Source organism: Camelus ferus, chromosome 8 (assembly GCF_009834535.1).
Source record: "Camelus ferus isolate YT-003-E chromosome 8, BCGSAC_Cfer_1.0, whole genome shotgun sequence".
Lineage (NCBI taxonomy): Eukaryota > Metazoa > Chordata > Mammalia > Artiodactyla > Camelidae > Camelus > Camelus ferus.
Genome location: NC_045703.1, coordinates 25,471,537 through 25,497,211, shown reverse-complemented (window position 1 = coordinate 25,497,211; position 25,675 = coordinate 25,471,537). Strand labels below are relative to the sequence as shown.

The following is a 25,675-nucleotide window of genomic DNA, read 5'->3' as shown; positions in this document are numbered from 1 at the left end:
CCCAACTTATTTCAGCTTGTATATTTTCAACACTTGTTTCTTTTCAGCGTCTTCTTTTCTGAATTGTCAATGGTGAGTAATTCTGATTGCACCATCCTCTTAGGAGGCAGGTGGAAACCTGAATGAGTGCTCCACTATATTTTGGGAACTTAAACACATTGACTATCACAGAAGTGAGTTTTCTAGCTGGGGTTGTCCAACTAGAATAACTTGGTCCCCGCATCTGAAATGCGTAAATGGAAACTTTCAGAAATGTTTTAGCATAATTAATTTTCTCCATCCTGTCTGAAATGGTTGCTCCCCGGTTCTTTCTCTGCTGCAGCAAAAAAAAAGCACATTTCTTTGCATCACCTTCCCATGCCAGTAGAACAAAACACAAAAGCCACAAGATCTCTGATTCAAAGGTCTTCTGCCTCATACAACTGACTGTTTAAATTCTGCTTAAAATGTAGATTTTAAAAAATTCATCTCTGTAATTTCCAAAAAACTAACGTCAATGGACCCCTTTCTTTTTAAAGCCCTTCTGATCATAGAATGGTGTGTGACAACTCAATTTAGTCTTTCTGAATATGAATAAGGACTCCAGGGCCACTCACCAGTGAGCATGTTTATTGCTAAAGCTGTCATCAAATTTTTAGTAATATTTTTTATACAGCTTGGGACCAGCAGAACATTTGGGACTTGACCTTTTCCAGCAGATGATAGTCTCAAAATGCAATCTGTAATTTTGGAGCTAAGTTTTAAACTCTTTTCTTGTTTTCTGACCACTGTAATTTACCTTTCTACTCAATCCAGAGGGCAAAAGTGATGGAGAGTGTGTGTGTGTGTGTGTGTGTGTGTGTGTGTGTGTGTGTGTGTGTGTGTGTGTGTGTGTAGGTGTGCAGGAGTTATTTATTAACCTTAAAAATCAATAATGTGACTTAGCACAGCAGGAGCAGAGTGGCATTTTCAAGCTAGGAAGTCATACTGGCTCAACAGTGTCTTCTAAGTACAACCGCATTGGGATGCTGAGCAAAATCAGGCTGTTCTGCTTGGTGAATCTTTTGTCTCAGGTGAAATAATATAAATAAAATGGAGAGAATTAGCATAAAAACACTGTATCCCAGAGCATGATGTCCCTGTCCTTTTAAATTTTGGCAAACCTGGATTCAGGTTCGAACAAGAGCGTGAAACACTTCTGAATATTTTGTTTTGTTTTCTTTTTGTCAATCTAAATCCCAGCAAGGTAGGAAGAGGTGATTAGGATAGGAGAAAACTGACAACAGGAGAACTTGGGAAGCACTATTGGAAATCAGAAAACCATTAAACCAAACCATTTTTATGTTTCTTAGAAACAATGTTGGTATTAGATTTGTGATGCAGGTAAAAATACCTCCACCTGTGGTTTCCTGGGGACAAGCAAATAGGGCTTTGCTCATCAAATCCCATTCAAGCCACTATGAAAGTCTCAGCTCAGAGTTGAGTTGTAGGGATAAAGAATGCAATCAGCCTTACTTATACAAGAAGTACCTTGTAGAAAACCTGATCATTTCACAGCTAATTAGTATAAACGTTCTCTTGCCCAGTGCTTGCAGCTGGAGACCCACTTGTACTTTTTTTCTGACTGTTGCTGTAATTAAAAACCATTTACTTTTTCTTAGCTTAAGAATGCAGGTCCCACTGACTTTCTCCTTTAAGTATATTTAAGTTTGTGCAAGAGGGAATTACTTACAGATAATTTCCCTCGTCTGGGATACGTTACTTTATGTGTAAGTGAATGAACAGTAACCATTCAGTTATCTCTTTTTTAAACTTTCCCGTAGCTTCTCTAACAGTCAATATGAAGAAATGAAAAAGCAGTGCTTTCATGCTTGGTGTAGCATTACCATATCTCCTCACCTGCCTTTTCCTAAGAGCAGTCTGGTGAACCATCTCAAGATTTGGTGAGGTCTTTGGAAATCAGCCTAGCTGAGAAACACCATGAGGGCAGGGAGTAGCCATGGCAATCTTATTCACCATTTTTTTTTTTTTTTGAAACACCTATATGGTGCCCAACGCCCAGGAGGAAGTCAGTAAATCCTTGTTGAAGGAATTGATTGTGTATTGTCCTATGAGTTTCTGGGGTCCAAAATACAGTCAAGAAAACTAGTAGGTGAGGCAGCCTGGAACAGCCCAGTCCAATAAGGTCACCACTAACCACATATGCCTATTTAAATTTCAATTAATTTAAATTGATTATAATTAAAAATTCAATCTGCCTAGGAACATTTTAAGTTCTCAATAGTCACATGTGGCTGGTGGCTACCATTTTGGACAGCACAGATATTGAACATTTCCCTCATCACAGAAAGTTGTATTACACAGCACTGGTAGAACAGCATTAGTAGAAGCCAGTGTTAGCGCCCCCAGTCCTTTTGAAGTCAGATTCCCCTGGGGCCATGATGTGCACTCATCCTACAAAAAGTAGGCCTTTGATGTCTCTCTCTCTCTCTCGACACTGTTGGAACTCAGTCAGGCAAGGTGGGGGGCCCACAGAGGTGGCTGTTTCTTTAAAACTGAGAGCCCAACAGCAGTGGAGCTGTTAGCCAGACTGTTACAGCCAGTGGTCTACAATTATTTGGCTACACTCATTGTTAGAATAGTGAAATATTCATACCAGTTAGTAAAGAGCTGCTGTTTCAGGCTCTTCCAGGACCTCCTTCCTATGCCCCAGAAGCCCTGGCTATTCACCTAGGGTGCCCCTTGCCTCCCCTTAATCCAGAAAAATGAGTTAGTTAATGCCTGTCCCCTCCCTAGGGGTGGGAGGCTGCCCAGGGACCCTGCCCCAGCACTGCAGGCCTCAGAGTGGCAGGTGCTGCCCTTGGCTTCCAGGAGGGGCCACTTTCTAAGTCCGAGTCATTTGTAAAGGCCGCCCCATCACTACTGTGGCCAAGTCCCAGATCACAGAACCCTTAGCCTCAAGGAGCCCGTTAAAAGCATCTCATCTAACCCCCTCATTTTACTGAAGAAAGCAAGTCCAGAAAGTCACTTAGCTAGTTTGTGGCCAACTCAGAGATGAAACTCTCCTAACTCGGTACTTTTTTTTTGTTTGTTCTATCTTCCTGTTGTTTGTTAGTTTCCTTAACAGTGAAATGGGGATTAGTATCTTCATGCCTCACAAAGTTGTTAGTAAAAAGAATAATGAGCCCAGCATTTTGTGTTATGACTTAAGAATCTGGAAAAGCTCTCTTGTACGCATTCTCGTTTAATCCTTACAGGAACCTGCGAAAGGTGTCAGGCTCAGAGGCAGGGAATGACCTGCCTGAGACAGCAGAGCTACTGGGAGGGGCCGCAGTCTAAGACTCTGAGGGCTTAGGAAACTATAAAGTCTCTTGGAAACGTAAGATAACATAACCACATGGCATTACTAGTTTTTAGCTTGTGGTATTTTGCAGTTCAAGATTTAGTGACATTGAAAGTGTAAGTTGGTTTAAGCAACGCTTTTTTTTTTTTAACTTTGATAATGTGCCAATTGCACAGACTTTGGTTGAGCATTAAAACAGAAATGGGCTGCTTCAAAGTATATTTTTAAAGTGAGAGAATCCAAAGTTGTAATTAGTTTTTACAATGCTACTTGTGCAGTTTGAGTGGCTAAAGAGCTTCTGGTGATCATTTCTGTTACTAGTGGTAGTTGGTTTTTGGTTTTTTTTTTTTTCCGTTTTTCAGTTTTATTAGGTAGAATTGTTACAGTTTAACTGCACATATACAATATATTGCATGTAAATACATATACACAATATACTGCACATAATTTTTCTAGTTTACATTTATGTACTGTTGCTTTATTTTTTTGTATTGCCCCTACCACCCCAAGTAATTAGGCCCTTTGGAAAAACAAAATGTGTTCTTTGAGGGTGAGGGGTCATTTCCTCTATCACCACTTTATTTTTCACACCCTGTAAGCCCTGTACTTAGAAAATTCACCATATATCTGATTGTGGCAAAGAAAAATCACTCAGAAGCTGTCCTACCCACTTGACACATAATTATCAGGAGAATGCTATTTAAAGTATGAAGAGATGGGGGAGGGTATAGCTCAGTGGTAGAGTGCATGCATGCTTAGCATGCGTGAGGTCCTGGGTTCCATCCCCAGTACCTCCATTAAGAATAAGATAAATCAACCTAACCACCCCTCCCCCACTCAAAAAATAAAAATAAAGTATGAAGGGAAGCCACAGTGGAGGAAATGGTCCAGTTCTTGATATATCTTTTGTCTTTCGGTCTTTTAATAAATTTAATAGAAACATCCCTTAGTAGATTGTCTTTAACTCACTCCCAAAATAAAATTGAATCGATTTTGCCTCTCTCTCTTTATGTCCATGAACTGCAGCCGTTTTACAGTATATACTACATGCTATTATGCAGAAAGTGAGTTTCTAGAGATGGGAAACAGTGAGGCTATTTCATTTCATGTAACAAAAAAAAAAAAACTCTTCCATTTTCTTTTATTAGTGTCTGAAAATTGTGGCCTTCTCTCCATCAGTTATCCTGTAAGGTTAAATGTATAAAGGAAAGAGAGAAAAAAAATGTATTAGCAAAACCTATAAATGGAAAGGAGCTTTGGGGTTGTAAACCCGGATTTAGCGTTACTAATTTGTAGGCAGATTTGGGAAGAACATGTTTGAATATTTGGTTGTTTTTAAAGTATGTGCTATGATTGTGTCTTCATTCTTCCCTGTGTATACCCTGTTTTGTGTTAGCTATAACAAACTCAACTCTCAATTATACTCCATATAAATCAGAGATGCAGCCTCCCTCTTGTCAGTTTGGACCTTCAAAGTGTTTGATTATCTAGAATTTTCTTGGATTTCATTTACGCCATTTTCCCTGGTTGGTGCAGATACTGTTGGAGGTGCTGGTGAAAAGGCGTAAAGGTAACGTCTGTGATTTACAGCCAGACTTGGAGTCCTCAAGTCATTGGATTGTCCTAGAGTCATTCAAGATGCTAAGCCTGAAGAGATCTTTGAAATTCCAAACCTTTAATTCCTCCAGACTTAGACTGGGGTGGAAAGGGGATTGATGAGCACTTTCCAACTTCACCCCCCGCTGGTTTCTGTACCAGTGCACTCGGCGTTCCATGAGAAAACTCTGGCAGGGCATGCCGGCACCAGGGTGGGCACGTCGTAAGCACACGGGAGGGTTGGCCGTTATGATCACCTTGCCTAATTTGACTTTGTCTTCACATCTTTCTGCTCTCTGATGGCCATGCTGAGGAACAGTGAAATGTCCAAGAAATAGGAAAATCCTGAATGGAAGGGAAACCCAAGGCCTCCGTCATCCAGAAACAGAATTTATCAGCCCACAAATAAAAATGATGGTTTCTCTACTCATGATGTTGTGTGAAGTAATTTCCATACCCACCCCATACCCTTTTCCAAGCAAGGACCCCACAGACAAGGCGCACCTTCTCCCTCGCTCAGATCCGATTCAGTCTGTTCTAATGAGGGCAACTTGATGGTAAACTTACCTTATTCCCATTTCTCTCTTGTTATGTGAAAACCAGCGAGCTGTTCTCTATTTTATGCATAAGAAAAACAAAAATACAGTCTGACTAAATGAGGTTGTCACTGATTAGAATTTTGTTGAGATGTGTGAAGGGCAAGTGTATTTTTTCTGTGCCTGTGATAAAGTGGGTGATTAAACAAATTAACCAAACACTCATGCTGAGGCAGGAGTGTAAGTTGGTACAGCTTTTCTGAAAAGTTGCCCAGACCTTTAAAGCTCATGCCATTTGACCCCATAATTCTTTTTCTAGATATGTACCTAGGAAAATACTCAAAAATACAGACAATCCAACATTCAGATACAGCTTTCAAAGTGTTGTGTGCAGTAACAAAAGAAAAGAAAACATGTAATTCCAAAAATGAGAAAAATAATTAAATAAAATCAAACAAAACTTTTTTCTATGGGGTGAATATTACATAGACATGGAAAAGCATGTTTCTGGAGAATTTTTAATAACTTGGGGGAAATGCTCACATTCATACAATGTTGAATTAAAAAGTAGAAACACAACTCTATTTTTGTGTATTTGAAAAGAATACTGGTCACAATCCTTATCCCCAATTCTGAATCCTTTCGGTTCAAAAATCACAAAGGTCTCCTGGTGACTTCTCTGGTAGAAAAACCTGACCTGAATTAATGTGAGTCTCTGTTTTATCTGACTAAATAAGAATATGCATCTGTTTTGCTACAGAGATATTTAGTGTGTTTGATTATGGGGTGCTGTTACAGATTCTGATGGGGCTTTATAGTCTACGGCCATACCACCCTGAACATGCCCGATCTCGTCTGATGGGGCTTTATATAATAAGTGGTAGTTTGGCATCATAATACTCTTTAAAATCCAGGCAGTTCTGAACTCTGAAGTGTATCTTGCCCAGGAGTTTTGTAAGGAGTCATGGACCTAGAAATCAAAATATCATTAGTGATTTATCAGTGTCAAGGTTATGGTTGATGCTTATTTTTTCTTTATGCTTTTCTGTGTTTTCCAGGTGTTCTACAATAAGCATGTATTAATTTATGCTCAGAAAAAAATAAGTACTATTAATTTAAAACAAAACATATTCAAGGCATCAGAGAATGATCTCATTTCAGTCCAAATTTATTGTTTGCTTTCTGTATCTTCTTGTTAATACAGCCACATGTGTCTTTTGAACCAAGGCGTTCTGATTTGTTGAAAGAAAACATTCACGAGATGAAATGGAGAGAAAACTGATTGGACCTTGACCTATGTCCAAACTGCTTTGCGTTCAGGAGAGCGCCCACGTCGGCTGAGCCCAGGTGTTGACACCTGGATTACTTTGTCGTATTCTGTTTAGGTGGACTGGCCAGGAGGCACAGTCAGTTAGGCCGGGGGTAGGGGTGGGTGTAGCAGGATAGCAGGAAAGAGGGGGAGACGTTAACGTGCAAGGTTTCCTCTGCTAATGACGGTCTTCCTCCCCAATCAGGTGGACACTCACTGACCTGTCCCAAGGCTGCCCCACAAAGCTTTGGGGTCCATGTCTGAATGGATTGCTGTAGATTTCTCTTCTCTCCCTTCGCCCAGTTCCCTGCATCCTAAGACTCGAAGCCAGCACAGGACCTGGAAAAATTACATGTAAGTTTTAACTAAAGTTTCTTTTTCCAAGTCAAACAATGCTAAGAATTTTCTGAGGTGATAATAACAACATATCTTGAGAATCATCGTTGAGGAAGGGTGCAGGGGTTCGACTCTGCGTCCTGGTGAGTCAACTCAGTGGATGTTACACATTAGCTTGCTTCAGAGTCACCTGGAGGGCTTGCTGAAGTGCAGCTCGCTGGGCCTGTGACCAGAGTGTCTGAGTCAGGGGATCGGGGGGGTGGGAATTTGCTTTCCTGACAAGTTTCTATGTGATGCTGCTGCAGTGGAGTCAGGGACCCCCACTCTGAAAATCACTGCTCTAACTCACGTGTGACTGAAAGGAGAAATGATAAAGGTAGACACGTGGGTTAAATATTCAGCATGAAATGTCACTAAATTAAGAGATTTAGTGCTTTACTTAATACAGGGACTGATACTTAGAAAAGAGAAAGTTAAGGGCTTCTCAGTATTGTCACCTTTGAAAGTCCAGCCAAGTCGATGTCATTATTCTGCGCAGGCTTGACTCCAGAGTCTCGAGTACTAGGCGTCGTTTGCCCTTGACTTTCAACAGAGGTGACTAACAGTGCTGTTAACAGGCTAAACTGACAGCTACAGTCCTTTTGCAGGTGTGCTTATCAGGCTTTTAAATACACTCAAAAGGGACACTCTTTTTTTCCCCTGGGTTGGGAAATACATTGTTTCCTTTCAAAGTGAATCACCCCAGTATGATTTCTGTGGGATTTGTATCAGATCAGGGTTTTTGTGTTATTGTTTTCAAATAAGTGTGACCTAAAGAAGTTTGGCTGACAGTTTTCGTATACCTGCTTTAATATTTATAAAATTTTGATTGAGGTATAATTAAAATATGGTAAAATGCAAAAAAATACACTTAAATTGTGACTTGATTTACAAAACACATACGGGAAGGAAGGGGCATCTCTAATAAATAGTCCAAGCCAGCAAGTCCAGGTTTTTGTGGGTTTGACGTTCTCAGGACTGACATGTCTGGAGGATGAGCATATTATTGTGTTAGCTTTGGAAGAAGCCAGTCACGTCTCCGCTGAGGACAAGAGCAATTTACTCCGTGCGAATAGAAAGGAGCAGAAGGGTCTGGCTCAACCAGCGCACACTTGGGTGTATGTGAGCAAACATGCAAATTTACAGATGTGCCTGGGAATCTATATGCATTTTGCACATTTTTAAGCTTTCAATGTAGGCATTTTAAACAACATGTTTTCTTTTGTTTCATTGAGTCAGTCAGTGTAAGTGTAAAAATAGTCTGAGTGATGCTGTCCAGGAAATGTTTCAGAAATTTCTGGGTGTTTTCAATCGGTGGATAAGCATTGTGATTTATAACATTTTACTTGGATGTGGTACATATTATCATTCAAAGTAGCACTTAGGACTGAATGGTTCTTTTATTAGAACTCTCTGAAATTGAGAATAATCACTTCTAATCAAGCATTTCCCAAGCAGATGTGTAATGAAGGAGTGTATCACTGCCTGAACATTAACAGAACCAAAAATCCTGGAGATAGTTTACGTGCATAATTTTAAACACATGCACGTAAACTATCTCCAGAATTTTTGGTTCTGTTAATGTTCAGGCAGTGATACACTCCTTCATTACATATCTGCTTGGGATTATACTGTATAGCACAGGGAAATATATACAAGATCTTGTGGTAGCTCACAGCAAAAAAAAAAAAGTGACAATGAATATATGTATGTTCATGTATAACTGAAAAATTGTGCTCTATACTGGAATTTGACACAACATTGTAAAATGACTATAACTCAATAAAAAAAAGGTTAAAAAATAAAATAAAATAAAATAAATAAAATTTAAAAATCACAAAATCAGAAAAATAAAACCAAAAAAGCGATACATGATGAAAGAGTCCTATAAGGAATTAATCCAGAGCTGTTTTCTGCCCAAAGGGTAACAGGGCCAGTATTAGGGCGGACAGAGTTGTGAACGATGTGATTACCTATTATCACTCTGCCATTACAAACTGTAACATCTCTGTCAAACACTGATTGGTTATTCTGCACAGCATCCTTGGACGGGAGGTTTTCAGTTTATGAAGCATCTCCACCATGAAGTAAAAGAAGTGGGTTGGATCAAATGCTCCTTCATCTCCCTCCTGCTTTGGCATCTGTGAGTGTCCACATTTATGCATCAGATTTTCCTTAGCTGACCTTTGACATCAGTCAGTTTAATAACTACAGGCCAGGGCAGGTGGAAGGCTGCTATGAGGCCTCAGGTGACTTGGAGCTTCAAACTCCTGCCGGCCCTGGTGCAGTCTACCTGGATCTGTCCTTGCAGCCTTGGGTGAAGCACTCAAGGCACCGAGTGCCTGGCACATCTCCATAAAAATATCATGCCTGTGGGGATGAGGGGTATGGGGGAACCCTCTGTGCTTTCCCCTCAGTTTTGCTGTGATGCTAAAACTGCACTAAAACATAAAGTTTATTAATTTAAAAAGCCTAAATACCAAACAGTATGATGATTCCTCAAAAAATTAAACATAGAACTATCATAAGATCCAGAAATTCCACTTCTGGGTATGTACCTAAAAGAAGTGAAAGCAGGAACTTGAACATATTTGTAGACCCATGTTCATATAGCATGAGTCACCATAGCCCAAAGGTGGAAGCAACTCAAGTTTCTATCAACAATGAATGAATAAAGAAAACGTGGTCTCTACTTACAATGGAGTATTATTCAGTCTTAGAAATATGAAATTTGGACACACGCTACAACATGGATGAACCTTGTAGATACCAAGTGAAATAAGCCAGACACAAAATGAAAACTTAGATGAAGTACCTAGAATGGTCAGTCATAGTCAGAAAGTAGAGTGGTGATTGCCAGGGGCTAGGAACAAGCTGGATGGGGAGTTTGTGTTTAATGGGTACAGAGTTTTGCTTTGGGAAGATGAAAAAGTTCTGGAGATGGATGGTGGTGCTGGTTGCACAACAATGTGAGTGTACTCAAGGCCACTGAACTGTACACTTAAAAATGATTTAAATGGTAAATGTTATATTATGTGTATTTTACCACACACCAAAAAAAACCCCAAAAAACAACAACAATAAAAAAAAAAAAAAACCCTGAATACCAAAGCCCACTTTCCATCCAAGAACGCTGGGCAGAATAACTAAGTAGTGCTCGACAGAGATGCTATCGTTTGGGAGGGTGGAGTAAGCAGAGATGACTGCACCTCTCACCCAACTCTTCTCCTGGTGCCCTTTGGGCAAGGGTAAGGGACCTGCAGAATGCTAGACTTCAGTCCTAGGAATGGGTGTCCCATCGGGACAAGGGCATACTTCTCTGAAACTACTAGGGAAATTTGCTATGAACAGCCATCATCTCTACCAAAATGCCATTGACACGGGCAGGAAAGCTGCTTCTCTGGGATGGAGGGGACACGTACCCACCTGTGCTCCTGCAGTGTGGCCGCTGTGGTTCATCTGAAGTGAATGTTCAAAGCGAGTTCGTGTACAGAGCAGCGGAATGGTGACAGGTCTTGTTGGTGGAGGCAGGAACCAAGGAATGTAGACTTGCCAGAGATTGAAACCTAGAAGAAAGTGGAAACTTTGAAAGAAAATTAGTAGCAAAATAATTCTTCGGCAACAGGGCTTCTACTTACAATACCTGTTTGACAGACTCCAAATGAAGTATCGTTCACCCCATCACCACATCTCTTTAATACTGGGTATAACTGTCCCTGTAAATCACAGAACAACTGAATGAGTGACCTGCTGACCTGTGAGGAATATGCAGGACTGAACCCACTAAGTCAGTCCATTTGGGCCCCACTTTGGCGAGGAGGGGGGTTGTTTTTTATTCTATGTTTCTAGAAAGTTGGCTTTGGAGAACAATCGGTGAATTCCCATGGGGCCTGGTAGCAGTGTTTTCCTCAGGTCTCCTCACTTAACTTCCTTCAGGCTCCGCCCCTGGGTCTGACCAGGGGTTGTAATTCCTGAGGAGCAGTGCATAAGGATTCAAAGAGGTCGAATCCTCTGTCCTAAACTATCCCGCTTCCTCCTTAAGACATCAACATTATTTATATACGTGAGTGTGCGTGTGTGTGCATTTTATGTATATATATACACATATAATGTGTATGTATATATTTGGCTCAAGGAAAAAGGTATAACGAGAAAAAGAGGTAAATAAAGCCAACAAAGCTGAAGTACAACAGACAGAAACCAGTCCCCTTAACCCACCCCAGACTTTCCAAACCTGCTTAGAAATCAGCTCTCCCTGCTTTTCACTTAGGTGACAGGGAACATTGCACGGCAACAAAAGTTTCAGAGCCATCTGCCATAGCGAGCTGTTAAGATACCAAAACAACTGGAATTAAAGCTTTTTATAGAAAAGAAAATCCAGGTCAGCATGTTTGAGAGAGAGAGAAATAAGTGCTTATTCATCTTTGACAGAACTTGTAGCTACCAGCACCCTACGCTTGCACTGAAATGACGTGAATATAGACTCTAATCAAGCACATTCAGCCCCACGAGTTCAGAGATTGTAATATTTGGATGGACATCCTGACACAGGTTTCCCCCAGTAGTCACCTAGAGGGAATGACGCGGAGTAGAGAAAACCAACAAGGACCCTTGGGGGCTCTCCCGGTTCTGGATGCTGAATCCATGTTTTGTGATGTCTCAGCTACCTGGACCCACCTAACCAGAGCCCTGAATTAACTAGCCTCTTACTGCCTACTCCCACCCCACCCCACCCCACACCCCACACCCCACCCTACCACACATATCCCACTTCCCTTTTTCAGTGACAAAGATTCAGAAAACAAGATAGCTTTGGTTTAGTAAAGGTGGAGAATGTACCCCAGAGGGTATCTATAGCTGCTGACACTGACCTGCTGAATCACTGAGAACGGTTAGGCACTTTATAACTAGGAAGAGAAACCACTTTGGAAAGATTTTCATCAGAAAAGCATTTTCTAAGTCTTTCAATTCACCAGAAAATTGAAACAAACCAAAAAATCTTGTCCTCAAATACTCTAACTCAGATTTCATTGTACCTATTTTTGTGCCCTAATAATAATCTAAAAGCACAGGCTTCCAGTAGAAAAATATACCATTCATTTTTATTCTTGAGAAACTGCAAGTTTTGGTTTTTACCACCTTTCCAGTGCCAGCGTTTATATCTCAGATATTCTGTTTACATTTATTCTGTTTATTATGTTTGGAGGCACACTAAAAGTTGTGATGTTAATGATGCTAAGAGTGTCAAATAACACTACTATATGTAAAATAGCTAGATAACAAGGACCTACTGTATAGTACAGGGGACTGTATTCACTATCTTGTGATAACATATAATGGAAAAGAATCTGAAAAAGAAGATAGATAGATAGGTAGATAACGGAATCATTTTGCTGTATGCTTGAAACTAATACAACTTTGTCAATCAACTATACTTTGGTAAAAAGAAAAGATTTTTAAAAGAGTAGTATATAAAATAATTTCATAAACGTATATGTTTAGCGCCTGTTTTCACTGGGGAATCATTGGCATAGTTTTGAAGCTAATTCTGTTGTTTTTTTTTTAAAGAATGTGTATGATTATTTATAATATTGTTTCACAATTATGTTCTGCTCAAGACATCATCAAAACTAACTTTCATTCTCTGTGTATACTCTAACAGTACATGTAGGGGTGATGTTACCAGCATGGTAATATATAGGTCAAAAATTTCAGATGGTATTCCCTATGAGTCTCCAAGTAAACTCAGCCACGCACATGATCAAGCTGCTTACCAAGTGATGTCAGTTGTAGTTTATCAATAGTTTATCAACTTATTCTAATAATTTCCAGTCTGTTGCTTTTTAGAAATCATGTGTGTGCTCTTTTTGGGATGTGTCTGTACTAATGAAGTGACACCTCTCTCTGAGCTGTAATTTAACCCAAGGGATAGCCACGCTTTTCCAAGGACACCCCTGTTACCTTGATTATTACGAGGCTCCCGGAGCTTGGAGCTCTGTTGCAGCTGGAGAGTGCCCAGGTCATGGTGAGGAAGGACAGTGTTTGCAAAGCTCTGCAGTGTAGCAGGATTCCGAGAGTCCTTGTAGTGCTTAACTAGAAGCTATAATCTATTGTTTCTAGCAGATTTTTCCTGTATTTCATGTCTGATTTGTCACAAGGCCAGATTATTATACTGGATTTCATGTATCAAGTTTTCTTTATTATTAGAAAGTACAGAATCAAATAATTGCTTCCTATTATCAGAACAGAAGTAACTCAATTTTCTTGATTGTAAAAGTAATATGTGGTTATTGTACAAAATTTGTAAAATAACAGAATAGAATAAAATTTTATCTTTAATCCAGCAACCCAGATACAGTCTATCTGTTAGTTCATACTTTTGTGTATTTTTCCAGAGTTTTTTCATTCTTATCAACTAATTCCAAATTTACAAGCAGTACTCTGGACTGATGACATCCCACAAGTTGATGGAGTTCAGGAATGATGACTTTAGATATCATTTTGTAGGACAGTGATCTCGTTGCTTATTTTTCCCCCTTCAAATCGCATTAATCAACTCTTGCAAGAACAGATACCTGTGTTGACTTATCAGTATCTTTATCAAGTGGAAATCTCTATTAACTGTCTTTTTAAAATTTCTGCTTTCTATCAATAAAAATTGATTATTGAGTGGCCTCTGAAATCATAAAAGAAAGATTTGATGTTGTACAAGATGGTTTTTGTGTTAAATTGACTGATTGTGTTTTAGATGTTTAGAAATTCGCAATTGATACACTCCAAGGCAATTTGGCAGAAGTGGGGGAGATTGATTAGCCGAGTCCCCCCACTGCTGCCCCATCCATACTCCAAACAATATGAGCTCCAGTAAAGTTCTAATTTTATATTCAGATATATCCCTTTGTGTGCTTTGAACCAGAGCGTTTTCCTTCACCTTTGCATCCTTTATCCCCTTTCAAAGAAGCTGCTCTTCACATTCCTCTGGTGTGGTGTTAGGGCTGCCGGGGGTGGGGATGACATCTCTGTGCTTCGCTTTGGAGAGAGCTTGACTTTGGATCAGGATGAATCCTAACACTCAGCCAAAGTTAGGAGGGGCTTTGAGTACTGGAAGAAAACCCAGGTAAAAATTAAAGGGATTGTTAAAGGATTCATCTGAGAAAGGCTGCAGGAGTGTTCTCCGCAAACCTTGTGTCAGTAGACTGGAAAGTGTAGAGGAAGCAGCTGCGAGAAGAGATTTTGTTTTTCAAAAATGATCCGTATTAGGCATTGGGTGTGACGAGGTCTCACCATCCTCTGTACAAGACTTAGGTTCTTTGGAAGCAGGTCCTTCTAGTTTCTTCCCTCTGCATCCTTTCACATCCTTTGTGTCCTTGTATGTAATAGGGATGTGGTATGTATTGACTTGAATTTAAATTTTGGTGACTGTTGAGTGACAGATGAATGAATGCTCTCAGTCCAGGTGTACATTCTGCCTTCTTCCGACAGCAGTCAAAAGGTGCTTTGATAAATGCCCACAATTGTGTGGAATGCCTGGGTGGGGTACCCGTGTGGGAAGTGGTCTGCGGTCCTTTGATCCTCCCTTGGAGAAGGAGATGCTCAGGAAGATAGTGAGAACTTTGCCTTCAGTTTCGATTTGACCCTCCTTGCTTCCCTGAGTCACGGTGTTCGCTCGTTGGCGACGGATATGTCACTGAAGCCTGAGACTGTTCTTCGGACTGTTTGTGACATGGTCGCTGAATTTCCCATGACATGAATAGCCGGCATTTGTCATAAAATCTCACGAACGTGCTAAAAGTTTAGTTGGCTTGTAATTGACATTGAGATTAACTTTCTCTAACCTAAACCAGTGAAAACTAAAACGCTCCTCACCACATAAAAGTTTTGCTTTCGTTGTGTTCAGACCCCGCCCACCCTGTCATAGCACAGTCATTTGGAGTCTAGTGTGGGGTGGTGTGGTTGTACCTCAGTCGTGTATGACCCACTTTTTCGTAACACTTAATTACCCGTGTTTTTACAACACTAGTCAGAGATTCTGACGATAGTGGACTGTAAGCCCCAGAAGGTTTACTCACCCAGCTCATCAGCCCTGCTCCCGTATCGTGGGTCTTCCGAAGAAGGTGCAAGCTCTGCAGGGCGTGTAACTACCAGGGATGACAGCATTTCCTCTGGTTTCTGGATAATGAGCAAGCACACAGGTAAAGATGCCTTCTTCAGCGTTGACTCTTTTCGTGTCTTAATTACTTTGTAGAACTGGCTTTTAAATATCAATCACTTACCTGTGCATATTTGCTGTCATGTTTTGCAGGGGGCTCAGGGGAACAAGCATTTTGATTGGTACCCAGGGACCTTCGTCACTTAAATTTTTATTAAAAGTCTAAAGAGATAGTGATCAAAAATAGACTCTCATATCTGTCCTCTTTCTGCCTCCAGAAAACATCCTCTTCCTCAATTTTTTTTTTTCTTATTTGCTCTCAAGGTGGTTGCTTCTCAGCATCAGGTGCTCCGCTTAGCCGCGAGAGTGTGTGTGAGTTCATGCTCGGTGAGCTGCAGGCTTGGGGGGTGACTGGACAGAGCAGACAGGAGACAAAAATGCACAGAAGGGAAGGGAGACGGTAAGAGGATGCTATACCTCGGTGAGCTGTGTCCCATAGCACCCTGAGAGCAGATTTAAGACAAGCGCTATTGCCCTGACATTGGCAAAATCATTCCTGACAGCCTGCTTTGTTTTAGCAGTGTTGATGTTTCTGATGTCACTTTTGTTCGTTTGAAGAACTTTTCAAACATCGTCTTTGTTTCAAAACCAAAGGTTATATAGATTTTTATCTTCCCAAATTGACAGAAACTTTTTTGAGTGTATTTCTTGGCTGGAAGCTGATTGACGTAGGGCTTGCGGCAGGGTGGTGGCGGTGCCTGGCGGATCACGCTTGCGGCAGAGTGGTGGCAGTGCCTGGCGGATCACGCTTGTGGCAGGGTGGTGGCGGTGCCTGGCGGATCACACTTGCCCGTGTGCCACCTGACCAACCACCACAGAGTCTTTGAAAATGCCCAGGGATAAGTCAACGTTGTTTTCCCTGAAAGTCCTGATGCAGAAAAAGAATGAAAGTACAAACAGTAACTGGAAAAAATGTCACACATTTTAGCCGCTTTGCATCCCTTGTTAGGGCAAACCCTGGGTTGGGTTTTTTTTTTTTTTAACATTTGTGAACTTGTGCGGTAGGTGGAGCAGTGTGGGTGGCCCAGAAAAAGTAGCAGTTAGAATAAGATTTTCCATTTATTGCCCTTTGTGCGTGGCTAAAAATAAGATTCATACAAATCAGAATATGTAGTGCAAGCACAATCACTCTGTTAATTCTGATGACTGGCTTGCCCACATCTTTGCATCTGTCTGGTAAGTGGTGCATTGGGGAAACAAATGTGTCTGTGTTTAAGTAGCAAGAAGGCAGCCAGGTTTGGGCGATGTCTGCCTGTGATAGTTTATCAGCATTTCCCCTTCTAAAGGAAGAAAGACACAACACATACATAAACAAATTGTGTTGATGGGAGGCTGAAAGAACAAGCGATAGAATCCTTGAATCTTTTTTGAGGAGTTATTGCCATGTTTGAAATGCTATTGTACAACCTCCATCTTCTTGGCTCATTGTTAGAAAGTTGTGTCCTGTAGATTCATAGGACCAGCAAGGGAAGGATGTCTTAGTGGTGTTGCTGAGAGTTTAGCAAGCTCTTTTGTTTGTGTAGGGATGGGGTGGTGGGGAGAGGGGACAAGGGTGGGCACATGCCTGCTCTAGAGTCCCACTGTGGACACAGATGCTGGAGGGGCAGTTAACCAAGTAAAAACTCCCCTTCATCTGACTGCTGAGTCTCTTGCAACCACAGTCAGTGATAACGTGTCCGTTTAAGGCTTGAAGAAGCACCAAAGAGAAGTGGCGTCATCGTTGGCAGGGAAATTTGTACCTCCGTGATCCCAGTGATGGTGCTGTCCCCGTTCCACTGGCTAAGTGGCTGTGGCATTTCCAAAGAATGAGAACATCTGCAAGGGCTGTGAGCCTTTCAGTTTGATGTAATTTGTGAAATAAGATGAGTCAAGAGGGCAGTCATTCCAGAAGCCTCTGGAAATTGAAGACTGCAAATCACATTCCCCACTGGTGTCTCCACCCTCGGCAGACGGCAAGGCATGGTGATTAAAGTGAGATAAGAGCTTTGGGTGCCAGAGGACTCAGCATCAGATCTTTGCTTAGCTACCTATTGACCTTGGTCTATTTTGCTGAACCTCTTCTAGGCCTGGATATCTTTACTTGAAAATTGGAACAAGGATAGTGACTACCTCCTAGAGTGGTGGTGGGGAGTAAATGAGGCAACGGAGGTGAAGCACAAAGCCAGGACTCAGTAAAATGATGATGGTGCTGTGTATTCATGCTGTTGCATCATAAAAGTGTGGTGGAGAATTTCAGGGCATTTGGGGGGTTCCCCACGATGCTGGGAGTACAAATTTTGGAGTTAAATGGACACAAGAGCAGCCTCTTGTTCAGTGTTTCTCAGTCAGACGATGATGGGTCATTTACCAAATAGTTTGGTTTTTCATAGGCTACTGATGCTATCCGGGGGCTCAATTTTTTGTCATTAAATTAGCACCATGAAAGCCTCTCTTTCCTCTTGAGAGAAGCACTGTGTTGAGCGTATTCTGTTATTTTTACCTTCTCACTGTGTTTTTTATTTAAACATGGATATTTCAGTTCTGACATCTGTGCATGTTAATTGCAGTACCTGCCGATGTACATTATGAGAGAGTGCTAATGTTGTAATCAAGTAAGGTTTTAAATATTTTGGGTGAGAACAAGTAAAACTTGAGGAGCAGTTAGCTTCCATGGTGGTATAATTCCCTACAGAAAATATCACATCTCTTTTAAAATTCTGGTTACTAATCAATCCTGTGGATAACCAGATGCTGACAAGCAGAAAACAATTACTGTTGCTGCTTTTACTTTTTTTTTTTTTTTTGCAAATTGTTTTCTGTATAATGTAATGTGTACCTGCCCTTCTAGGAGTCTTTTTTTCTGCCCCAAAGTTTTACATTAAGTAAATATATTGTGTATTTCATAATAAGGTCATCACTGTAGGTATCACTTAACTTTCTTGGTTAACCTTTAGAATTAGATGCTAAGAGTTCACATCAGACTCTTCCTTCAATCTCCTCCATAACCTTCCTGAGATACAGTTTCTTCATTTATCAAATTAGAAAAGGAATTATGACTGCACTCTGATTTGGCCTCACCTGGGACCTGACAAGAAGTGATAAATGGGACCAGTAAGCTAAGAAATTAAAACATGGTACAGGTATAAAACACTGATGGCTTGGTTTTTATCAAATTGATGTATTTTGCTAGTTTTTTAAAATTTCTGTCTTAGTAGTCAAAAAGTGGAAACAACTAAATGTCCATCAGCTGATGAATGGATAAACAAAAAATGTGGTCTATCCACACATTGGAGTATTGCCGAGTTATAAAAAAGAATGAAAGAGAGAGGGTATAGCTCAGTGGTAGAGTGCATGCTTAACATGCACAAGGTCCTGGGTTTAATCCCCAGTACTTCCATTAAAAAAATAAATAAATAAATGAACCTTATTACCTACCCCCCGAAACAAAACAAAACAGAAAACTACAAAAAAGAAAGAATTTTTTTAAAAAAAGAATGAAATGCTGATATGTGCTGTAACATAGATGAGACATAAAAACATGCTAAGTGAAAGAAGCCAGGCAAAAAAAGGTCACATATTATATGATTCCATTTAAATGAAATGTCCAGCGTGGGCAGATCCAAAGATAAAAAAGCAGATTAGCAGTAGCCAAAAGGTGAGAGACAAGGAGAATGAGCAATGACTGCTTAATGGGTATGAATTTCCTTTTGGGATGATGAAATGTTTTAGAGCAAGACAGAGGTGATGGTTGCAGAACATGGTGAATGTACTAAAAACCACTGAACTGTGCACTTGTTTAATTTTATCTTATGTGAATTTTAACTAAAGAAAAAACCTAAAAGATCCCTCAGGCTTCTGTGTGTGGAATAGTCTGAAGGGGGAGCAAGGACGAAGAACAATGAGGAGGCTTCTGGGATAACCCAAGTGAGGTGGCTTGGACAGGCTGGCAGTGTTGGAGGCGGTGAGAAGTAGGCAGATTTGGATGTGTAGTCTGAAAGAAAAGTTCCTCAGTGTCTTCTCTGAGGCTCAGTTCTCTCTGTGAGAACCCTGGTAGTTACTCTCAGCACTGAACAGAACTAGATTTAGGAAGCCTGGATGTTCCTCATCTTAAAGCAAATACTGAGCCAAGGGTATGGTGCTGTGGACCACAAGACCTTTTCCCAGTATGTTGGGAGTCACATTACCCCAATGACGAATTACACTCCACTTAAGAGTGGAAACCACATTAAATCTCGATATAAACTATTCTTCGGTCCCGTCATTAAATACGGCCTTGAGAGAGACGGCAAAAAAAAAAAAAAAAAAAAAAAAAAAATTTGTTTTTCTCTGAATTATATTTTTCACAGTCTGTCCTACCAACCCAGTCAGGGTTTTCTGGGTTTTTCGTGTTACGACCCATCAGTCTGGGGTGGAGAAACTTCTCTGGTCCACTCCACCAGTAGAACCTCTCTTCTATTAGAATGGTACCCAGGTTCTTTCAGTGCATCCAGATAGCGCTACTTTTTTCTTTTTTCTTTTTCTTTTTTTTTCTGTTGAGCAAAATAGAAGAATGCTTTTTAGGCAGAGCGAATCATTCTAGGTTACTAACAAGTTCCTCGCATTGCAAATACAGCTTCAGTTCCCTACATGAACACACACACTCCCCGTTATCTTTGCCTGCCTTATTGCACTTTGCCACAGACTGACGTTACTGCAAAAATCATAGGCAAAAGAAGGTGATAAATTAGGCTCTGGCTGTGATTTCCTCCCACACCTTCATAAGGAATGACAGAGATTCTGAAATTCATCTCGCTGATATACCGCGTGCTTCTTCCTGCAAAACAGCCGGTTTTAACCTATCCTTCATGTGCAATTTGAGGGTACTGGCCGGGCTGGGCTCATTATTCCTTTGGTTGAATAATGTAAAGCATTTGCAATGGAGATTTACTTTAATGATGTATTTTAAGTGCATGTCCGCATTGCCGATTTAATGCACTCAGTCGTGGAATGCTTTAGAGTTTATTGCTAATGGATGAATCCTCAGGAAAATCGGCATTTTCAATAAGATTGACATTTGGAGTGAGAAATAGAAATCTAATGAGAGCATTTCAACCGAGGTTTGTAATTAGGGCTGAATGGAGTAAATTTGTACACGCACACCCAGAAGGGCACAGCGGAAGGTGAAATTGCACGCTCCGTTATGAATGAGGCATGCTGGCCGATGGATCAGTGTCAGGCCATGACACTGGGGAGTATAAATGATACTGTCACCAAGTGCTGCACAGGATATCAAGGGAATTCCACTCCAGTAAATTACATTACTTAGACAGACCTGAAGGCATTGTGTCAGAATGAGAGGAGGGAAGAGGAGGCTGTCAGCACCAAGTGGAAGATATTACAGCACAGCTGGCTGCAGGGGTGGAAGTCACAGTTTTCCCTGATACCTGGCGGTTTTGTATTCTCCTTTGTTAAGTAGTTTTCAGAGATTACAGGTGTGTACCTGTGAAAGCGCATCATGTCGACTGGGGTGTAGGTTTCAGTTGACCACAGGGGAATAAATGTAAGTTGATTTGTATAAAATGGTTAGTGCTGGATTCCCTTTCTCATCATTTGCGACTGTGGGATACTCGATGTTCATCTATAAGCTAGCCCCTGTTTTATTTTCTTTTCGTGAAGATCCAACATACATTATTAGGATGTAATCATCCTACTCTCTGTTTCTTTTCCAGCCCTGCCTTAATAATAACATATGTTTCTTTAATCCTCTCCTAACCCTCATTTCCTCTCATCACCTCCTGTCCCAAAGGGAAACAAATTGTACCGGCACTGAACATTTCATTTTGTGAAAGAGTTCCAAGTTGAGAACAGTTAATTCCTAGAGTGCAGTGTGTGGAGAAAAACTATTCTTTCACTTTTTCTATTGTCTTTTGTCTCCTTGCTGTGAAGTGAGGTCACTTTGGGGGGGGGGAAGTATTAGGAGAAGAAAATAAGAGCATCAGTTGTGCCACTGCCTTATTGGTCACTGGAGGAGTGCTGGGCACTTCATCCACCTGGACTTCCAGTGCCAGTTCTTGAAAAAGCTGGTACTAAGGGCTCCAGAATTAGTCACAGTCATTTCTTAACCAGAAAGCAAAAGTCCTCTCTGAATGGATAGAGATTGGACACAGCATCCATTCTGACTTTCTTAAATACGTATGATATTTTGTCCTTAGCGAGATAAACCTCAGAAGCATCTCTGATAATCGGTTAACAAGGAAAACACATGGTATTCTGCAGAATGTCCTTAAAAGGGTTCTCAATGGCAGATTTTGAGCAACCTTCTGAAACAGAGGACACAAAGAGATAGCAGTGACAATGATATCTTGGATTTGCCTTTTATCCTTTCCAAAATAATACTTGATCCATATCAGGGTATTGTAATTTAGTCTTCATTTTGTAGCCATAGTAACAGTCTTATTTCATTCACACAAGCATAAAGCTTAGTAAAACCAAAATATTTGGAAAACTAGTTTTGAGGGTAGATAGAAAAAATTTTGGTTCATAATAAGGTGGTTGATATTTCTGTTTTGTCAGGTACCATCCCCATAACAACAGTTTTTGTTGTTGATGATTCTAAAATAATAACTAAGTGTACAAGGCATGATGTAAAATGTCTGAGCATCACATGCCATCCTCCGCACACAAGGACTGTGCTTATGGACGTTGCTTTATTTACTAAAGCTATGCTAAAAGTCTGGGACTCTTAGGCTGTACGGGAAACGAGTCTCTCCCTAACTAAACTCACTAGAATTTTTGCTTTTGCATTATGTTCATTTTGATGGTAGTATGTGACCTATGTTTTCTTTTCATCCATGAAATCAATTGGTCATTCGCTGCAATGGTACACATGCGACATGTTTCTTTGTCCTGGCCTCTTGGTGCAGCATGCTATCAAACTATACCTTTGAGTTTTTCTGAATTGAATCCTGTTGGAAGATGTTTAACAGCATCTGAAAGTGAAGCAGGTTTAGATGCCCCTCCATTCTGTAGAGATTCCTTTGTTCCTGCCTACCTATCCATGTCTGCCTATATTCTCTTCTCTTTTTCTAAACATTAAAATTGGAAAGGGAGGAAGGGGAAGCTCCTTAGGAGAAATAGGTCTATGGAGAATTGTGAGTACTCATTCAGAAGCTATTCTTAGTTCTAGGAAATATAATGAACTTGAGCTTTGAGTCCTGCTGAATCTCCCATGAATGATGCTGCCATCACCACCACCTCTCCACCTGATTATGTTGTCCCCAAAGACTCCTGGTCGTTTTTCTCTAATATTCTGAATGGAGCCTCTCCCACGTAAAACACATCTCAAGGAACTGGGGTCCTGCCGCCCAGCGGGCCTGGATCTTGAATAGTTCACTGGAGGAATCTTAGTTGTCCTATAAAATGCTTCTATTTTGCATTACCTTGAAGTCTGCTGTGTGGAGGAAACTTTCCTATACATCTTGATTTACTTGTCAGAAGTCAGCCCATTAATGTGAGCACTTCACTTACACGATCATTATGGTGTTTCCAGCTGACAACTGCAGCCACGCACTCCGTGTTCCCGAGTTCCCAGCGCTGCTGAAAAAGAGACTTTTGTTCTGACTCGATGAGGAAAAAAAATGCAAACAACAACACCAGCCCTACCACCAGAGATCCTATAAAGACACGTTCAAATGAACAATAAGGCCATTTGTTCGCAGATGACATAAGGATATAAGAATTTAAACAATAAGACCTCTTGTGAAATGCAGCCAAATATGCACCACGAAGGTTGTGAAGTTCTCTGTCTGAAGGAAGCCGGTTTTTACATGGGCTTCAAAAAAACCCATTAATGTATAAACCACCCTTAAAAAAAAGAAAGAAAAGAAAATCACTTGTCTCGCTATAGCATTAAAGCAATTTCTGTTCTAAGGAAAGCTAAAATGCATTCATTTGTGTAAAGTACATGCACTGTAATTTATAAAAAAAAAAAAATACAGGGCTCTATTAGGAAGTGTAGTGCCTCTTCCCTCCTTCACCTGAGATGGGAAATCCATCATTTGGTCAAGACCTTTCTTCCTTTGAATAGTATTTATTTCTTCAAAATGAAAAAAAAAAAAAATCCTTTGTATCACTTAGATTCAAGATGAAGTTTTAAGGCTTGACAGTAATTCTCTAAATCCTCTGACATTGGTGAAGTGTAGGGAGGGAATAATCCTGCTTTAAAGGAGATTTTTAATTGAATTTACTTTTATTTGAAACGTAGCCCTTTTTTAAAAAAAAATTTTTGCTTTGAGCCTTTAAAGAAGGCTTGGTATATTTGTAAACCCCAGCAGGCCCATGGCAGGAAAATGCAGAAACTTCCTTGTCAGCTTGGATCAGGATCTCTGACGGTGTCCCCAAATTGTTTCTATTTTGATGATTCTGATGTTTAAAATGTGACCTTCCGGGAAGAGAGCGGGGAGAAAAAAAACCCGACTCCACTGGCCAAAGGTGCTCACTGAGCTGACTTAGTATTAAACTCTAAAGACTTTCAAGTATTTGCAGATGGATAGATATACAGCATCCTTGCAGAATCCTCTTAATTGAAGAAATGTTTCATCTCCCTCTCTGTTGACAGAAGAGATTGCCTACTGATAATTGCTTTGCTTAAGTGTCTGATAACATGCCAGGAATGAGAGCATTCTTGTTAGGTCAGCTTTAATTATTCATGTGCCACCTGTCAGCTCTAAATCAGTACCAGATTAGAGCCTCATGGAGTCAGTTTGGGGAGGGTTGGGGGGAAGCTGGGGTGATCTCTTTTAGAAACAACAAAAATAGGCTGTAGTAAACATGGCTTATAACCTGCAGCCTTTTTAAGGAGCCTCATCTTCATTGTTCCTGAGCAGGAATCAGCTCTTGGTACATCTGAAAGACGTTTGAAACCTTGCCCAAGCTACCTCAAGTAGCGATAAATTCCTGCGAGAGAGGATGGTGGTCCCATCTGTTGCATTTCCTTTTTGCTCCCTCTCATCGTTGTAAATGAGCCAGGGAAAAGCTCAGAAACATTTTTTATAAGCTATGTGAGGACAGGAAATATGTTAACGATGTTAGATTTCATACATTTCAGGGTTTTTTTTTTTTCAGTAGTTGGTTGGCTTTTTTTAGAAGGACAAATGTGGGTTGGAAATAAGGCTTGTTACCCTCTGTCAGCTTTTGGTAGTTTTATTCTCACTTTTCAGGGTTGTTTGGGACTTTCTGGTGGGATGTTTCGGGTTCTTTACTGAAGGTTCTGTTCTCCCACCCTTTGATAGCATGGATTTGTGAAAGGTGTTTCTCTTCGTCCACCCGTCAGGGGTTACGGGGAAGCCTTGAGACATTATGCACTTTTCACAGAGGTGGGGGTTGGGTTGACTGAGAGGCTGAAGGCAGAGAAGGGTAAACGGGAGGAAACAACAGGTGTGTGAGTGAACGGTCGCGTGGTGAGTTTCTCGGACTCCCCTGCAAAGGTGAGGCTCCTAGCCTGACTGCTCTCCAGCCTGAGAGAGCTGCCTAGGTAAGAGTTTGTGAATCATAACCTCAGAAACAGGAATTTGGGATGCCTGTTGCAGACACGACAGGCTAGAGGCATTAAAGAGAAAACCAGGTCAGCTGATAAAGGAGCGAAGACCTCTGACCCCTGTGCTGTTCTACCCAAACACCGTTGGCCCGCTCGTTGCTCTCAGGGACCCTTGGCTGCCTTCTGATACTTGAGGCACCTTTCAGTTTTCTGCCTTCATCACACAGTCCACTGAGGTATAGGTACAGGCTCCAAAAAAAGTAGGCTCAAAGTACTCGTGACAATGACATCACCAGGGCTTTGGCCATTTAATGCTCGCTGAATCCTTGCAGCACACAGGTGTTGTGTGAAGAGCTTTAAACTCCACACCATGGATAGTTCTTCAAACAGGAGGACTTGGTGTATCCCAGGCCTTGACAGAAGAGAACATGAGGGAAGGAAGCCATGCCAGGAAGAACTGGAGAAAGGCACTGAAAAGTGGAGAAACAGGGTCCGGGGTCCAGGGAAGCAGGACTGCCATGTTCTCTCATGCCAGCTCAGCTCTGCAGAACCTTTTTCATCCACTTGGAAAGCACTTCCGCTCTCTGCCCCTGGTTAACTCTTCCTGTGAGTTGCCCAATCATCATCTCCTCCAAGAAGCTTGCTTTGCTCCTTTCGGGCAGAATTAGCTGCCTCTCCTCTGGGGCCCATAGTGCAGGGCCCACCTCCTTCATGGCGCTTATTGTGTCGTCCTACAAGACCTTGTTCACTTTTCTTTCTTCCCGACAAAGTGGTTGCTGAAAAAGCTAACATTATCCTACTTGGGACAGCAGAGGTGTCATGCCCAGGGAAAGAG

General features: G+C 41.0%; 1 protein-coding gene across 6 annotated transcripts in view; it reads left to right on the top strand.

Moving 5' to 3' along the window:
- Window positions 1-25,675, top strand: part of BACH2 (BTB domain and CNC homolog 2) — a 322,272-nt gene that overhangs the window by 172,566 nt on the left and 124,031 nt on the right. For 5 of the 6 annotated variants that reach the window (XM_032484598.1, XM_032484601.1, XM_032484600.1 and 2 more), the window contains exon 3: window positions 6,969-7,117. The gene's annotated coding sequence lies outside the window, so the exon portion shown is untranslated. Of the gene's footprint in view, window positions 1-6,400; window positions 6,802-6,968; window positions 7,118-25,675 lie in introns of those variants that run through there. The other variant, XM_032484604.1, reaches the window with a different exon arrangement.